The sequence below is a fragment of the Scyliorhinus canicula genome, chromosome 8, assembly GCF_902713615.1.
Source record: "Scyliorhinus canicula chromosome 8, sScyCan1.1, whole genome shotgun sequence".
In the NCBI taxonomy this organism is placed as follows: Eukaryota; Metazoa; Chordata; class Chondrichthyes; order Carcharhiniformes; family Scyliorhinidae; genus Scyliorhinus; species Scyliorhinus canicula.
Genome location: NC_052153.1, coordinates 141,127,772 through 141,146,378, shown reverse-complemented (window position 1 = coordinate 141,146,378; position 18,607 = coordinate 141,127,772). Strand labels below are relative to the sequence as shown.

At 50.8% G+C, this 18,607-nt stretch overlaps 1 long non-coding RNA gene across 1 annotated transcript in view; it reads right to left on the bottom strand.

Annotated features, from left to right (window-relative positions):
* Positions 1 to 3,636: 3,636 nt before the first annotated feature.
* LOC119970546 overlaps positions 3,637 to 18,607 on the bottom strand; it is a 92,872-nt gene continuing 77,901 nt past the window's right edge. The window contains exon 5 of the long non-coding RNA XR_005461645.1: positions 3,637 to 5,151. This is a non-coding gene — a long non-coding RNA (uncharacterized LOC119970546). The remainder of the gene's footprint in view (positions 5,152 to 18,607) is intronic.

The window sequence follows — 18,607 nt, the reverse complement described above, 5'->3', positions numbered from 1 at the left end:
CGATGGTATCAGGCGTGGGTTTTCTATGGTGGATTGGGAAAGGTTACTTGAAGGAATAACGGTGGATAGGCAATGGCATACATTCAAGGCGCACATTGGTGAACTGAAATTATATTTATTCCTGTATGGCACAAAAGTAAAAGGGAAAAGGGGAAAATCATGGCATATAAAGGGAATTAGACATACAAGGAAGAATCCAAGGGAGAAGCATATGAATTGGCCAAGAAAAATAATAGGCCTAAGGAATGGGACCAGTTCATATCTCAGCAAAAAAGGACCAAGGTATTGATTAAGAAGGCAACAATAGAATACGAGGATAAACTTGCAGTAAACGTAAAAACTCACTGTAAAAGCTGCAATAGGTATGTGAAGAGAAAAAGATTGGCAAATACAAATGTTGTTCCTTTACAGTCAGAAACAGGGGAATTTATAATGCAGAACAAAGAAATGACTGACCAACAAATTACATACTTTGGTTCTGCCTTCCCAACGGAGAACACAAATAACATACCAGAAATGTTGGGGAACACAGGATTTAGTGAGAGGGAGGAACTGAAAGAGATCAGTATTAATAGGGAAATGGGATTGAGGAAATTGGTGGGATTGAGCACCGATCAGTCCCCAAGACCTGATAATCTACATCCCAGAGTACTGAAGGATTTGGCCCTAGAAACAGTGGGTTAATTTTCAGGATTCTATAGATTCAGAAACAGTTCCTACAGATTGGTGGTGGGGGGGAGGGGGGGGGGGGGCAGCTAAAGTAACCCCACTATTTAAAAAGGGAGGTAGAGAGAAAACAGGAAACTATAAACCAATAAGCCTGGCAGCAGTAGTGGGGAAAATTCTAGAACACATTATCAAATATTTTAGAGCAGAGCTTTGAGAAACAGTGAGAGGATCGGACAGAATCAGCGTGGATCTATGAAAGGGAAATCATGCTTGCCAAATCTACTGGAATTCTTCAAGAATGTAACTAGTAGAGTTGATGAAGGGAAACCAGTGGATGTGGTTTATTTGGGCTTTCAAAAGGCTCTTGACAAAGTCCCACATACAAAATTCACGTATAAAATTAAAGAGCATGGGATTAGGTGTAATATATTGAGATGTATAGAAAACTGGTTGGCAGACAGGAAACAAAGAGTAGGAATAAATGGGTCTTTTCCAAATGCCAGGCAGTGACTAGTAGGGTACGGTAGCGATCGGTGCTGGAGCCCCAGCGATTCACAATATATATTAATGATTTAAATGAGGAACGGAATGTAATATTTTTAAATCTTCAGGTGGCACAAATCTGGATGAATGGGTGAGCTGTGAGGAAGATGCAGACATCCTTCAGTGTGATTTGGACATGTTGAGTGAGTTGGCAAATAAATGGCAGATGTAGTGTAATTTGGAGAAATTCGTGGTTATCCAATTTGGTATCAAAAAGGAAGGCAGATTATTATCTGAATGAGCATAAATTAGGAGAGGGAATGTGTAATGAGCCCTTGTGCCTTCGTACATCAGTCACTGAAGATAAGCATGCAAGTGCAGCAGGTGGCAAAGAAGGGAAATGGTTTGTTGCTCTGCAGAGGAAGTGGATTTGAGTACAGGAGTAGGGATGTCTTGCTGCATTTATACGGGGACTTAGTTAGGCCACACCTGGAATATTGTGTGCAATTTTGGCCTCCTTAACTGAGGTAGGATGTTCTTGCTCTCGAGGGAGTGCAGAGAAGGTTTACCAGACTGATTCCTGGGATGGCAGGACTGACGTATGAGGAGAGATTGAGTTGGTTAGGATTTAATTCACTGGATTTCAGAAGAATGAGTGGGGAATCGCATAGAAACCTATAAAATTCTAACAGCACTAGACAGAGTAGATGCAAGAAGGATGTTCCCAATGGTGGGTGTGTCCTGAACCATGGATCACAGTCTAAGGATACAGGTCGACCATTTAGAACTGAGATGAGGAGAAATGTCTTCACCCAGAGAGTGGTCGGCCTGTGGAATTCACTACCACAGAAAGCAGTTGAGGCCAAAACATTGTACGTTTTAAAGAAGCAGTTAGATATAGCACTTGGGCGAAGGAGGCCAAAGGATATGGAGGAAAGGCTATTGAGTTGGATGAACAGCCATGATCATAATGAATAGCGGAGCAGGTTCAAAGGGCTGAATGGGCTCTTCCTGCTCCTATTTTCTGTTTCTATGTTAATCTCATGTAGGTGAAGGTATGTTGTGTAAGATAAAGGACCAGCCATAGCCCACTGTCTCCACCAACACTATTGAAAAGGAACATGAAGTACATGCAGATTACTTCTTGAATTATTTCTTCTGGCTATTGATGCAATTGTACACACATTTAGAGCTCTTCTATACCTGTCTAAAGTTTAAATAGTCTACATGAAGTGGTAAGGCTGGTGCTGAAGTATTATTACATTGATTTTAAAAGTTTGTACTGAAACGAGTTTCTTCCAGACATGGGTGTCCTAGTAGGCCTTCCTCTTGGATTATGCATGACTGGGAAAATAATAGTAATATCCTTTATTAGTGTCACAAGTAGGCTTGCATTAACACTGCAATGAAGTTACTGTGAAAATCCCCTAGTCGCCACACTCCGACACCTGTTCGGGTACATTGAGGGAGAATTTAGAATGTCCAATTCACCTAACAAGGAGAGAAGACAATCTGCTAGAAGACGGAGGTGGAGGAGGGATAGAAGGAGAAGGACTCGCAACATGAGTTTATATTCACAGAGAGTTTGGAAGGAGTGATTCCCTTATCTCGGGTGGGATTCTCCGCCCCCCCCCCCCCCGCCCCCCCGGCCGGGTCAGAGAATTACCGGGGGTCAGCGTGTATCCCGCCCCCTCCGTCCTCCAAATTCTCCACCCCCCTCCCACCAAAATAACGCCCCGACGTGAATTGCGCCGCCCGCCTCGGAAAATGGCGGGGACTGGCGCGACTCAATGGGACCCGGGACCGCCGGAATTCTCCGGACTCCGATGGGCCGAAATCCTGCCTATTTAACGAGGGTCCCGCCAGCGTAAATCAAGGTAGGTCCCTACTCGCGGGACCCAGCTCCGTGGGCGTCCTCCGGGGGTCCGTGGGGGGGTGGGGGGTGGACACGGTGGGATCTGGCCCCGGGAGGTGCCCCCACGGTGGCCTGGCCTGCGATCGGGGCCCACCGATCTACGGGCGGGCCTGTGCCGTGGGGGCACTCTATTGTTCCGCACGGGCGGCTTTAGCAGTCCGCCATTGCCTGTGCGGAAACAAAGCCCGCTGCGCATGCGTGGGGATAATGCCAGCACACGCTGGTGCTCCCGCGCATGCGCCAACTCACGCAGGCCAGCGGAGGCCCTTCTCCGTCCTGCCGGAGTTGCCTGCCCCGCCGATTATGGAAGAATCCCGACTCTCAGGTTCAACAAAGACCATTGTTTGACACATCTTTCCTCCACAAATGAGTCATTAATTAAATCTGTCAATTGCTGCAGCCGGAACTACATCCTCAAAGTAGGGCATGGACTTTATTGCCTGTGGCTGTCAAGGTGATCATGCCTTCTTACCTTAATGCATTTTGCTCCTTTCAGATTGCTGCTGCAATTATAAATAACATTTCACAATTTGAAATACACTGCTACAGAAGGTGCATCACTGACGCTCTGTAAACACAGAGATATAGCTTTATCAAAGTCATTTTCTTCCAGAGACAAGCAGACAGACTGATAATAAGATCTTGCATTGATTTTAAACTCCTTCATGGTGCCTGGTGCTTCTGATTGCATGAACAATGCTTTTATGCAATTCAAGTGAACCGAGGTATATCGTGAACTTAAAAGAATTCCACTCCCACAATGGGCAACCATTGGAGTGCATCATGCAGGCGAATGAGCATTATCCCAACAGGAGGGATAGGGGAATTTCCACTCCCATTTTCAGGAGGTGGAAACAACAGAGGTGGTGGAGAATCCCACTGCCTGTCAGTGCTGGGAACAGTGCCCAGGCACTGCCCGGTGGGAATGCCCAGACATTGCCAGGGAGCAGTGCAGGAGGGCATTGCCGGGGGTGTTTCCGTGGTAGAAGTGCTGAGGGGTTCCATGTTTTGTGAGGATGTTCCGTGGTGGGGGAGAGTTCCAAAGGGGGGCTTCCATTTTTTTTTTTACACATCAGAACGCACTTTAAAAGCAGTGACCAGATCTTTTAAGAGGCAAAGTTGTTGGCGGGGCAGACTCTGAACCAACCTACCCCTTGAATTTCTTTGGATAAAATGTTAAAAAGTGTGGCTGGAAAATTTGACTATGTAGCCAACAGCTTACACTCTGCTTTTCATGCCCGAGATGGCATTTTGCCAAAATGTAGCAGAATTCCCGCCATAATTTCTTGGTTCTGCAGCAGTTTTTTGTGGCATCTTTAATTGACACATCATGCCAAATTAAAGTCTTATCACTGGGCAACAAGGGCTATGCACTCATGACTTGACACATGACTCTGCTCCAGAACCCATGCACAAATTCACAGCGGGCTTACAATGTGGGCCATGCCTCTAAAGTAAAGAATCAGTATCTTCAAGCAACATGCTGCCTGGACCACTCTGGGGAAGGTCCTCTGTACTCAGCTGAGTGCGTTTCAAGATTTGCACTAGTATCTTTCAACCCAGTCGCTGTGAGTGGGCAGCACTTGTCATCATCCATCCAGTGAGAAGCTGAGGAGCAGGAGCACATGAAACGGGATGGGGAATGAAGGTAGTGTGCTAATGGAGGTGCCCACTCATTCCATGGTGAAAAGATTGTATTCTGTGCTCTGCGCAAAATCCCATACCAAGTAGGTTCTCGGCATCTCCAGGTTGCTTGACAATTGACTATAGACTTTCTGCACTGACAATTGTGTACGTTCATCCATCAGCCTTCTTCAGTAGCCTGGCCATCATCTGACTCCTCTGCAGCAGAACAACCTCAGCTTCAGATTAGCTGGCACCCAGGCTTTCCTTTCTCCCTGTCCTGGTTCCTGTGCACTTTTTCTTTCTATTCTTTCATGGGCTGTGAGTGTTGCTAACAAGGTCAGTGTTTGTTGCCCATCCCTCAGTGCCCTTGAGGTGGTCAGCTGGCTTCTTGAACCATTGCAGTCCATCTTGTGTAGGCAAATCCACCAAAATTGAACTTTGTTACATCTAGATTTTTCCTGAAAAACAGGTGCAAACAAGGTTAATTGCACCCTGAGGTGGTTACACAAAATACACATAGAAAAAGTAATTTGATTTGTCAATTTAATGGCACTTGCTGTTTCACAGAGAGCAGGTTTGAGTTGTAGATTTTGTGACGATTCCTCGTTGTTTTTGCCTTTAATACCTGCCCAGCAAATTGATCCATTTCCTTCTTAATTTGTCTCTTCTTTTTCTTCACATCACTCTGAAGCGCCTTGGGATGTTTTCCCACATTAAAGCTGCTATATAAATGCAAGTCATCATGACTGTTTTCACTTAGTCAGTGGTGAGTCATCACAATTACATTAAGTGGCTATTCTAGCCAATTTTGTTTTGCTTCTGAACAAGCAGTGCTTTTGAGCTGTGACATTTTGAGGTGAGATGACCTCAAGAGTTCAGGCGCACAGTAACATATGTTCTTTCAAAACATAATGATGTAGACTGAGGGAAAGGTAGCAGCAAAAGCTATGGGACATGAAAATATTTATTTTTCAGTAGCCGCCTTGCACACATAAAGATTAAACAAATTCTAATGAGAGGGGGGGGTTGTAATATTGTAGGAATATTTGGACCACAGAAAAATTAACCAATTTAAACATGAATTTTAAAACATTTTTGTTTTCTTTTGTGAAATGAAGCTAGGTAAGATGTCAAACACATATTTTCATTTGAATTAATTTCATTGAAGTACTGGGTATGTTGATGCAAATGATGTTTTAACTACTCTGGTTACCAGAGGAGACTGAACATAACAGGCTTTATTCTCTCTTGATGAATTAGGTCCCACCTCACAACAGGGACCCAACATTCTTTCAAGATATTAGATCTCATTACAGGTAAACAGTATGCACAGCTTTCCAGTTTAGCGAGGTCTGAGAAGTATTTTTTTGAAGTTATAATAAAAGCAAGAAAGATTGAACGAAAGACCTGCATTTATACAGGGTCCTTCATATTGGGTGTCCCCCAAGCGCATTATGGCCAATAAAATCCATAAAGATATATCTGTCCAGTGAAAAAGTAAAGCTAACAGGGAGAAAATATACCAATACATTTCGACTGATAACTTGCTACCTCAGCTAAAGTTCATTCTTCCTGCACACAACTAATATTCACTAAGAAAGTATGGATATTTGAAGAGCTTATGATGTCTTTCACAATGTCCCAAAGCACTTCAGAAACAGTTAATTAGTTACTGTCAGTGTTATATGTGGCAGAATGTGACAGCCATTTTGTACAGGATTTCTTTTAGAATTGTTCAGCGATAGCAGCGAGAGCAGTAACCAGGAGTCTGTCTGTTTTTTGAGAAGGTGACCAAACAGGTGGATGAGGGTAAAGCAGTTGATGTGGTGAAGTTTCAGGATTTCAGTAAAGCGTTTGATAAGGTTCCCCACGGTAGGCTATTGCAGAAAATACGGAGGCATGTGATTCAGGGTGATTTAGCAGTTTGGATCAGAAATTGGCTCGCTGGAAGAAGACAAAGGGTGGCGGTTGATGGGAAATGTTCAGACTGGAGTTCAGTGGTGTACTACAAGGATCTGTTTTGCAGCCACTGCTGTTTGTCATTTTTATAAATGACCTGGAGGAGGGCGTAGAAGGATGGGTGAGTAAATTTGCAGATGACACTAAAGTTGGTGGAGTTGTGGGCAGTGCGGAAGGATGTTGCAGGTTACAGAGGGACATAGATAAGCTGCAGAGCTGGGCTGAGAGGTGGCAAATGGAGTTTAATGCAGAAAAGTGTGAGGTGATTCTTTTAGGAAGGAGTAACAGGAAGACAGAGTACTGGGCTAATGGTAAGATTCTTGGTAGTGTGGATGAGCAGAGAGGTCTCGGTGTCCATGTACATAGATCCCTGAAAGTTGCCACCCAGGTTGATAGGGTTGTTAAGAAGCCGTACGGTGTGTTAGCTTTTATTGGTAGAGGGATTGAGTTTAGGAGCCATGAGGTCATGTTGCAGCTGTACAAAACTCTGGTGCGGTCGCATTTGGAGTATTGCGTGCAGTTCTGGTCGCCGCATTATAGGAAGGATGTGGAAGCATCGGAAAGGGTGCAGAGGAGATTTACCAGGATGTTGCCTGGTATGGAGGGAAGATCTTATGAGGAAAGGCTGAGGGACGTAAGGCTGTTCTTGTTAGAGAGAAGAAGGTTAAGAGGTGACTTAATTGAGGCATACAAGATGATCAGAGGATTAGATAGGGTGGACAGTGAGAGCCTTTTTCCTCAGATGGTGATGGCTAGCAGAAGGGGACATAGCTTTAAATTGAGGAGAGATAGATATAGGACAGATGTCAGAGGTAGGTTCTTTACTCAGAGAGTAGCAAGGGCGTGGAACAGTAGTGGACTCGCCAACATTAAGGGCATTTAAATGGTCATTGGATAAACATATGGATGATAAGGGAATAGTGTAGACGGGTTTAGAGTGGTTTCACAGGTGGGCGGGACATCGAGGGCCGAAGGGCCTGTACTGCGCTGTAATGTTCTATGTTCTATGTTTTTTATTCTTTCATTTGATGTGGGTATAACTGACAAGGCTTACATTTCTGGGCAAAAAACCCAGTTAGCATTTTGACTCCAATGTGACTCATCTTTGGAACTGAAGGGAAGTATAAATGTGGGTTTGATGCTGTTGAAAGTGGGAGCGGGAGGTAGAACAAATATCTGGGATCGGTTAGAGAGTGGGAGAGATTAAATAGTAAAGCTGTCATGGAACAAAAGGCAAAGGGAATGATAATGGTTGTAGCAAAGAAACAAAGCATCAATCCGCATTAAGTCTAGTGGCAGAATTAATGAGCATTTCTGTTTGAAAGCTAAAAAAAAAAGACAAGATGGCAGACTGGCACTTGGGGGGGAGAAAAATCAAAACAGATGGCAGGGTTCATGGTCTGAAGAAGTTTAACTCAATGTTGATTCCAGAAGGCTGTAAAGCTCAGGTTAATGCTCGATGAGGGGGGAACCTCTCCGAACGTGGGGTCTCATTTCTTCTCACTACTGACCTGCGGAGGCCATCAACATGGTCGCTCCATTCGTGTGCAGGGTGCTAACGCAACCGATTGGACGCTGCAGGAGAGTGATGCTGACTTGAAGTGAGGACAAAGCAATGCTCATCTTAACCTCCCTTTATTTTAATAAATGTTTTTTATTGGGTTTTTGAACAAAGTCTAAATACCGTTATGTACACAGGATAAGGGACATATATAATATATATATATACACATATATAGAAGAGAAGGGCACACCCAAACATACCAAAGAAAAGTAAATAATTAAAAAAAACAATAAAAAATAAAATAGAATAACTGGTAGGGTATTGTGCACCAGCTCAACAGCAGCAACTCTGTACACCTGGCAAAATTATTTACCACACATAAGTGGGTGACTGTTGGTGGGGGGAAGTGGTGGGTGGGGGGGGGCGGGGGGCGGGGGGGGTGGAGACTGGGGATGTGAATATACATTTGGGTGCTGGAGAAACAATTACAGTGGGCAATATTCGAATGGGTTTGGTGTTGGTGTTGTCGCTTGCTTCTCCTGGACAGATCTCGCTGCCGTCTCGCACTCATCTCCCTTAAATGTCTGACTCCTGCCTGACAGAGAGCTGAATGCGATCACTTACTGAATTAGGTGATCTAGGGCCCCATTGAGACAGAATAACACTTTTCAGCTGCTGCTGCCTCTTCCAAGATCAGGGGTCCCAATGGGCGTGATTCTCCGCACCCGGGAGAAATCGTGAGGCTGGCGTCAAAAACGGGCGGGTTTGACGCCAGCCTCCACCCCCCCGACCGGGAACCGATTCTGGTCCCCGGTCGGGGCTAGCATCCCGCGGCGGTGAACTCTGGCATCGCGGGCTTAACGAATTTCGTTAAGCCTGCTAGCCAGAGTTAGCGACGGCTGACGCGTCAGATGACGTCAGCCGTGCATGCGTGGATTGGACGACTCCAACCCGCGTATGCGCGGATGACGTCATCACGCATATGCGTGAAACCCGCGCATGCGCGGGCCGGTATGCCCCTCAGCCACCCCGCGAATGGATACAGCGGGGCGGCGGAAGGATAAAGAGTGCGCGGGGTAAGTACCCGCTGCCCGCGATCGGTACCCACCGATCGCGGGCCCATGGCACCCTTGGCACGGCCGTGGTACTACCGTGCCAATCGGTGCCATGGTTCCCCAGACCGGGACTTTACGGCCGTTTTTACGAACGGTCAGACCAGGTGTGATTTACGTTCATAAAAACGGCCGTAAAGGCCTTGGAAAGCGGCCCATCGGCCAGCTGAGAATCGCTGCTCGCCGTAAAAAAAACGGCGGGCAGCGATTCGTGTCGGGAGGCGGGCATGGGGGGGGGGGAGAATAGCGGGAGGGCGTCGGACCAGCGTGGCCGTAAAAATTTACGCCACCCGCTATTCTCCGCCCCGTCGTGAGTGCGGAGAATTCCGCCCAATGTGTTTTGCCATTTCTTGATGAGTTGGACAGACTCTCACATGTTTTCAGCTGACGACATCATCATAACTGGAGAATGCTGGCACATATGAGAGGACTGAGCGTTGTTCTGGCTGCAGGAAACATTCCATGGGTTGGGTAGGTTGAGGGGGAGGTGGGCTGGAGGCCTGCACGAGGAGAATCGCGGCACTACTGCATTGACAATGCAGGAGCTGGGAGAGACATTGTGCTGCCATTTTCACATTGCACAGGGAAAAAGCTCTGAGTTTACACAGGGGTTTTCAGAGCATGGTGCAATGAAGTGATTGAGTTGAAGCTCTTTATGGGTGATCAAAATGATTTTTAAGTTATTACAATGATGTATTTTCTCTAATAGTGCCTAGGTTCACCCATGACCACTAGACACCAATCGTTTCTTAGTCTTTCTCACCCTCCCTCTACGTCTAGGTGTATCCCCAGAATCCGCAGCTGAGGTTGGGGCAGCTTGCTGACTTTTGCACCCTGGTGCCTGAGATGATCTTGGCAGATGTCCGTGGAGGGACCAGGACCTTGGGGGTTCCAACCTGCTTTCAGGCAGCACAGGTGTTGTAGTGCTGCCTTTCTCAATGTGGAGGCTCAACATGTTTCACTCACAGTGAGGGGTGTGTGAGATCGGCTGGACAACCCCAATGTCTCTTGTTGGAAAGGTTTGGGCTGCGTTCCTGCAGATTATCTTCCCTCTGGGTGTCTGGGAACCTCTGTGCACCTCCATGGGATAAAGGGGCAACTGAAGTGCGATCCAGAGCCCAGCCGTCCTTTGGGGCTAACATTTATGGATTCCAAATGGTGTTTGCACCATCAGTTGAAGCCCTGCACCATGGAGCTCATGCGCTCAGACATGGAGGTCACCAGCTGAACCATGGGGGCGGCATTGTGGCTCAGTGACATGGCCACACAGTGCCAGGGACCCGGGTTTGATTCCGATGTCGGGAAACTGTGTGGAGTTTTCACTTTCTCCCGTGTCTGCGTGTATTTCCTCTGGGTGCTCCGGTTTCCTCCCACAGTCCAAAGAAGTGCCGCTTCGAGTGGCGTTGCAGGAATAGGAAGGAGGGTTGGGCCTAGGTAGTGTAGTCGTTCAAATTGTCAGTGCAGACTCGATGGGCCGAATGGCCTACTTCTGCACTGTCGGGATTCTATGCAGCGGACACCACCTGCCACGAGTGTGCATCTCTGGGCATGCTCGATGGAGTTTAGAAGGATGGGGGGATCTCATTGTAACTTACAGAATACCGAGAGCCCTAGATAGAGTGAACATGGAGAGGATGTTTCCACTTGTAGGAAAAACTAGAAACCAAGGGCACAGCCTCAGATTGAAGGGACGATCCTTTAAAATAGAGATGAGGAGGAATTTCTTCAGCTAGAGGGTGGCGAATCTGTGGAACTCATTGCCGGAGAAGGCTGTGGAGGACAAGTCACTGATTGTCTTTAAGACAGAGATAGATCGGTTCTTGATTAATAAGGGGATTAGGAATTATGGGGAGAAGGCAGAAGAATGGGATGAGAAACATATCAGCCATGATTGAATGGCGGAGCAGACTCAATGGGCTGAGTGGCCTAATTCTGCTCCTATTTCTAATGTCTTATTAACCCCTCCTCCAGCCCCAAGCCCAGCTCCTCCTCCCACATGGCCTTAACCCCCTCCAGTGACTCCAAAATATTCCTATAAATCGTCAAGGTGACCTCAATCCAATACCCTCTCCAACAACGAGGAGGGCAGTTTTACTAGAAACGTTCATAAAGTCCTGCACCTGCATACCTAAAGGCCTCCCTAGTGGTTATCACTGTTGCCTCATGGTTTCGAGGACCTGGGTTCGATCCCAGCCCCAGGTCACTGTCCGTGTGGAGTTCTTCCCATGTCTGCATGGGTTTCACCCCCACAAACCAAAGATGTGCAGGGGAGGTGATTTGCCGTGCTAAATTGCCCCTTAAATGAAACAAAAATGAATTGTGCGTTTTACATTTATTTTTTAAAAGTCTTTCCCCTGAGGAATCCTAAACTTCTTCGTGAACTCTTCAAAACTTGCAAACCGACCTTCCAAAAGTAAGCCCTTCAATTCTATCAACCCTTTCTCCTCCCACCCCCGAAAAAACACCTTTGTCAAATAGACTGGTAAGCACTGGAATGAAAAACAAAACTGCAGCAAGATATTAATTTTTACCATCTGCACCCCGCCTGCCAATGATAGAATCATAGAATTTACAGTGCAGAAGGAGGCCACTCGGCCCATCAAGTCTGCACTGGCCATTGGAAAGAGCACTCTACCCAAGCCCATATCTCCACCCTATACCCACACCTCAATCCTAACCCCGTAACCCCACCAAATCATTTTAGGACACTAAGGGCAATTAACCATGGCCAATTCACCTAACCCGCACATCTTTGGATTGTGGGAGAAAATCAGAGCACCTGGAGGAAACCCAAACAAACACGGGGTGAACGTGCAGACTCCGCACAGAGAGTGACCCAAGCCAGGATTCAAACCTGGGACCCTGGAGCTGTGAAGCAACTGTGCTAACCACTGTGCTACCATGCTGCCCACGATGAACATTTGTCTTTCATCTGGATGACTCTAGTTACAGAGGTGGGGGTGACACTGGATGACTGGCGGCACAGTGGCACAGCGGTTAGCACTACTGCTCACACTGCTGTCTGTGTCGGTATCTTCCCAAAGTCGAAAAATGTGCAGATTAGGTGAATTAGCTATGCTAAATTGTCCCTTGCTGTCCAATGATGTGCAGTTGGGTGGGGTTACAGGGATAGGATGGGGGAGTGGGGTTACGGGGATAGGATGGGGGAGTGGGGTTACGGAGATAGGATGGGGGAGTGGGGTTACGGGGATAGAACGGGGGAGTGGGGTTCCGTGGATATGATGGGGGAGTGGGGTTATTGGGATAGGATGGGGGAGTGGGGTTACCGGGATAGGATGTGGGAGTGGGGTTACCGGGATAGGATGGGGGAGTGGGGTTATTGGGATAGGATGGGGGAGTGGGGTTACCGGGATAGGATGGGGAAGTGGGGTTACGGGGATAGAACGGGGGAGTGGGGTTACGGGGATAGGATGGGGGAGTGGGGTTACCGGGATAGGATGAGGGAGTGGGGTTACCGGGTAGGATAGGGGAATGGGGTTACGGGGATAGGATGGGGGAGTGGGTATACGTGGATAGGATGGGGGAGTGGGGTTACGGGGATAGGATGGGGGAGTGGGGTTACGGGGATAGGATGTTGGAGTGGGGTGACAGAGATTGGATGGGGGAGTGGGGTTACGGGGAAAGGATGGGGGAGTGGGGTTAAGGGGAAAGGATGGGGGAGTGGGGTTATTGGGATAGGATGGGGGAGTGGGGTTACGGGGATAGGATGGGGGACTGAGGTTACGGGGATAGGATGGGGGAGTGGGGTTACGGGGATAGGATGGGGGAGTGGGGTTACGGGGGTAGGATGGGGGAGTGGGGTTACAAGGATAGGATGGGGGAGTGGGGTTATTACGTGGATAGGATGGGGGAGTGGGGTTACAGGGAAAGGATGGGGGAGTGGGGTTATTACGTGGATAGGATGGGGGAGTGGGGTTACAGGGAAAGGATGGGGGAGTGGGGTTACAAGGATAGGATGGGGGAGTGGGGTTACGGGAATAGGATGGGGGAGTGGGGTTACGGGGGTAGGATGGGGAGTGGGGTTACAGGGATATGATGGGGGAGTGGGATTACGGGGATAGGATGGGGAGTGGGGTTACCGGGATAAGATGGGGGAGTGGGGTTACAGAGATTGGATGGGGGAGTGGGGTTACGGGGATAGGATGGGGGAGTGGGATTAAGGGGATAGGATGGGGGAGTGGGGTTACTGGGATAGGATGGGGGAGTGGGGTTACGGGGATAGGATGGGAGAGTGGGGTTATGGGGATAGGATGGGGAAGTGGGGTTACCGGGATAGGATGGGGGAGTGGGGTTACGGGGATAGGATGGGGGAGTGGGGTTACAGGGATAGGATGGGGGAGTGGGGTTACGGGGGTAGGATGGGGAGTGGGGTTACAGGGATATGATGGGGGAGTGGGATTACGGGGATAGGATGGGGAGTGGGGTTATTGGGATAGGATGGGGGAGTGGGGTTACGGGGATAGGATGGGGGAGAGGTGTTAGGGGGATAGGATGGGGGAGTGGGGTTACGGGGATAGGATGGGGGAGAGGTGTTAGGGGGATAGGATGGGGGAGTGGGGTTATGGGGATAGGATGGGGCAGTGGGGTTACGGGGATAGGATGGGAGAGTGGGGTTACGGGGATAGGATGGGGGAGTGGGTTACAGGGATAGGATGGGGGAGTGGGGTTACAGGGATAGGATGGGGGAGTGGGGTTACCGGGATAGGATGGAGGAGTGGGGTTACCGGGATAGAACGGGGGAGTGGGGTTACGGGGATATGATGGGGGTGTGGGGTTATGGGGATAGGATGGGGGAGTGGGGTTACGGGGATAGGACGGAGGAGTGGGGTTACGGGGATAGGATGGGGGAGTGGGGTTACGGGGTAGGATGGGGGAGTGTGGTTATTCGGATAGGATGGGGGAGTGGGGTTACGGGTATAGGTTGGGGAGTGGGGTTACAGGGATATGATGGGGGAGTGGGATTACGGGGATAGGATGGGGAGTGGGGTTATTGGGATAGGATGGGGCAGTGGGGTTACGGAGATAGGATGAGGGAGTGGGGTTATTGGGATAGGATGGGGGAGTGGGGTTACGGGGATAGGATGGGGGAGTGGGGTTATTGGGATAGGATGGGGCAGTGGGGGTTACGGGGATAGGATGGGAGAGTGGGGTTACGGGGATAGGATGGGGGAGTGGGGTTATGGGGATATGATGGGGGAGTGGGGTTACCGGGGTAGGATGGGGGAGTGAGATTACGGGGATAGGATGGGGGAGTGGGTTACAGGGATAGCATGGGGGAGTGGGGTTACGGGGATAGGATGGGGGAGTGGGGTTACCGGGATAGGATGGGGGAGTGGGGTTACCGCGATAGAATGGGGGAGTGGGGTTACGGGGATATGACGGGGGTCTGGGGTTATGGGGATAGGATGGGGGAGTGTGGTTATTCGGATAGGACGGGGGAGTGGGATAACGGGTATAGGATGGGGAGTGGGGTTACAGGGATATGATGGGGGAGTGGGGTTACAGGGATAGGATGGGGGAGTGGGGTTACGGGGATAGGATGAGAGAGTGGGGTTACAGGGATAGGATGGGGGAGTGGGGTTACGGGGATAGGATGGGGGACTGAGGTTACGGGGATAGGATGGGGGAGTGGGGTTACGGGGATAGGATGGGGGAGTGGGGTTACGGGGGTAGGATGGGGGAGTGGGGTTACAAGGATAGGATGGGGGAGTGGGGTTATTACGTGGATAGGATGGGGGAGTGGGGTTACAGGGAAAGGATGGGGGAGTGGGGTTACAAGGATAGGATGGGGGAGTGGGGTTACGGGAATAGGATGGGGGAGTGGGGTTACGGGGGTAGGATGGGGAGTGGGGTTACAGGGATATGATGGGGGAGTGGGATTACGGGGATAGGATGGGGAGTGGGGTTACGGGATAGGATGAGAGAGTGGGGTTACAGGGATAGGATGGGGGAGTGGGGTTACGGGGATAGGATGGGGGACTGAGGTTACGGGGATAGGATGGGGGAGTGGGGTTATTCGGATAGGACGGGGGAGTGGGATAACGGGTATAGGATGGGGAGTGGGGTTACAGGGATATGATGGGGGAGTGGGGTTACAGGGATAGGATGGGGGAGTGGGGTTACGGGGATAGGATGAGAGAGTGGGGTTACAGGGATAGGATGGGGGAGTGGGGTTACGGGGATAGGATGGGGGACTGAGGTTACGGGGATAGGATGGGGGAGTGGGGTTACGGGGATAGGATGGGGGAGTGGGGTTACGGGGGTAGGATGGGGGAGTGGGGTTACAAGGATAGGATGGGGGAGTGGGGTTATTACGTGGATAGGATGGGGGAGTGGGGTTACAGGGAAAGGATGGGGGAGTGGGGTTACAAGGATAGGATGGGGGAGTGGGGTTACGGGAATAGGATGGGGGAGTGGGGTTACGGGGGTAGGATGGGGAGTGGGGTTACAGGGATATGATGGGGGAGTGGGATTACGGGGATAGGATGGGGAGTGGGGTTACCGGGATAAAATGGGGGAGTGGGGTTACAGAGATTGGATGGGGGAGTGGGGTTACGGGGATAGGATGGGGGAGTGGGATTAAGGGGATAGGATGGGGGAGTGGGGTTACTGGGATAGGATGGGGGAATGGGGTTACGGGGATAGGATGGGAGAGTGGGGTTATGGGGATAGGATGGGGAAGTGGGGTTACCGGGATAGGATGGGGGAATGGGGTTACGGGGATAGGATGGGGGACTGAGGTTACGGGGATAGGATGGGGGAGTGGGGTTACGGGGATAAGATGGGGGAGTGGGGTTACGGGGGTAGGATGGGAGAGTGGCGTTACAGGGATAGGATGGGGGAATGGGGTTATTACGGTGATAGGATGGGGGAGTGGGGTTACGGAGATAGGATGGGGGAGTGGGGTTATTGGGATAGGATGGGGGAGTGGGGTTACAGGGATAGGATGGGGGAGTGGGGTTACAAGGATAGGATGGGGGAGTGGGGTTACGGGGGTAGGATGGGGAGTGGGGTTACAGGGATATGATGGGGGAGTGGGATTACGGGGATAGGATGGGGAGTGGGGTTATTGGGATAGGATGGGGGAGTGGGGTTACGGGGATAGGATGGGGGAGAGGTGTTAGGGGGATAGGATGGGGGAGTGGGGTTACGGGGATAGGATGGGGGAGAGGTGTTAGGGGGATAGGATGGGGGAGTGGGGTTATGGGGATAGGATGGGGCAGTGGGGTTACCGGGATAGAACGGGGGAGTGGGGTTACGGGGATATGATGGGGGTGTGGGGTTATGGGGATAGGATGGGGGAGTGGGGTTACGGGGATAGGACGGAGGAGTGGGGTTACGGGGATAGGATGGGGGAGTGGGGTTACCGGGATAGGATGGAGGAGTGGGGTTACCGGGATAGAACGGGGGAGTGGGGTTACGGGGATATGATGGGGGTGTGGGGTTATGGGGATAGGATGGGGGAGTGGGGTTACGGGGATAGGACGGAGGAGTGGGGTTACGGGGATAGGATGGGGGAGTGGGGTTACGGGGATAGGATGGGGGAGTGTGGTTATTCGGATAGGATGGGGGAGTGGGGTTACGGGTATAGGATGGGGAGTGGGGTTACAGGGATATGATGGGGAAGTGGGATTACGGGGATAGGATGGGGAGTGGGGTTATTGGGATAGGATGGGGGAGTGGGGTTACGGGGATAGGATGGGGGAGTGGGGTTACGGAGATAGGATGGGGGAGTGGGGTTATTGGGATAGGATGGGGGAGTGGGGTTACGGGGATAGGATGGGGGAGTGGGGTTACGGGGATAGGATGGGGGAGTGGGGTTATTGGGATAGGATGGGGCAGTGGGGTTACGGGGATAGGATGGGAGAGTGGGGTTACGGGGATAGGATGGGGGAGTGGGGTTATGGGGATATGATGGGGGAGTGGGGTTATTGGGATAGGATGGGGGAGTGGGGTTACCGGGGTAGGATGGGGGAGTGAGATTACGGGGATAGGATGGGGGAGTGGGTTACAGGGATAGCATGGGGGAGTGGGGTTACGGGGATAGGATGGGGGAGTGGGGTTACCGGGATAGGATGGGGGAGTGGGGTTACCGCGATAGAATGGGGGAGTGGGGTTACGGGGATATGACGGGGGTCTGGGGTTATGGGGATAGGATGGGGGAGTGTGGTTATTCGGATAGGACGGGGGAGTGGGATAACGGGTATAGGATGGGGAGTGGGGTTACAGGGATATGATGGGGGAGTGGGGTTACAGGGATAGGATGGGGGAGTGGGGTTACGGGGATAGGATGAGAGAGTGGGGTTACAGGGATAGGATGGGGGAGTGGGGTTACGGAGATAGGATGGGGGAGTGGGGTTACGGGGATATGATGGGGGAGTGGGGTTATTGGGATAGGATGGGGGAGTGGGGTTACCGGGATAGGATGGGGGAGTGGGGTTACCGGGATAGGATTGGGGAGAGGGGTTACGGGGATAGGATGGGGAAGTGGGGTTACCGGGATAGGATGAGGGAGTGGGGTTACCGGGATAGAATGGGGGAGTGGGGTACGGGGATATGATGGGGGAGTGGGGTTACGTGGATAGGATGGGGGAGTGGGGTTACGGGGATAGGATGGGGGAGTGGTGTTACGGGGATAGGATGGGGGAGTGGTGTTACGGGGATAGGATCGGGGAGTGGGGTTACGGGGATAGGATGGGGGAGTGGGGTTTTGGGGATAGGATGGGGGAGTGGGGTTACGGGGATAGGATGGGGGAGTGGGGTTAAGGGGATAGGATGGGGGAGTGGGGTTATTGGGATAGGATGGGGGAGTGGGGTTACGGGGATAGGATGGGGAGTGGGGTTACGGGGATAGGATGGGGGAGTGGGGTTAAGGGGATAGGATGGGGGAGTGGGGTTATTGGGATAGGATGGGGGAGTGGGGTTACGGGAATAGGATGGGGGAGTGGGGTTACGGGGGTAGGATGGGGAGTTAGGTTACAGGGATATGATGGGGGAGTGGGATTACGGGTTTAGGATGGGGAGTGGGGTTATTGGGATAGGATGGGGGAGTGGGGTGACAGAGATTGGATGGGGGAGTGGGGTTACCGGCATAGGATGGGGGAGTGGGGTTATTGGGATAGGATGGGGGAGTGGGGTTACCGGGATAGGATGGGGAAGTGGGGTTACGGGGATAGAAAGGGGGAGTGGGGTTACGGGGATAGGATGGGGGAGTGGGGTTACCGGGATAGGATGCGGGAGTGGGGTTACCGGGTAGGATAGGGGAATGGGGTTACGGGGATAGGATGGGGGAGTGGGTATACGTGGATAGGATGGGGG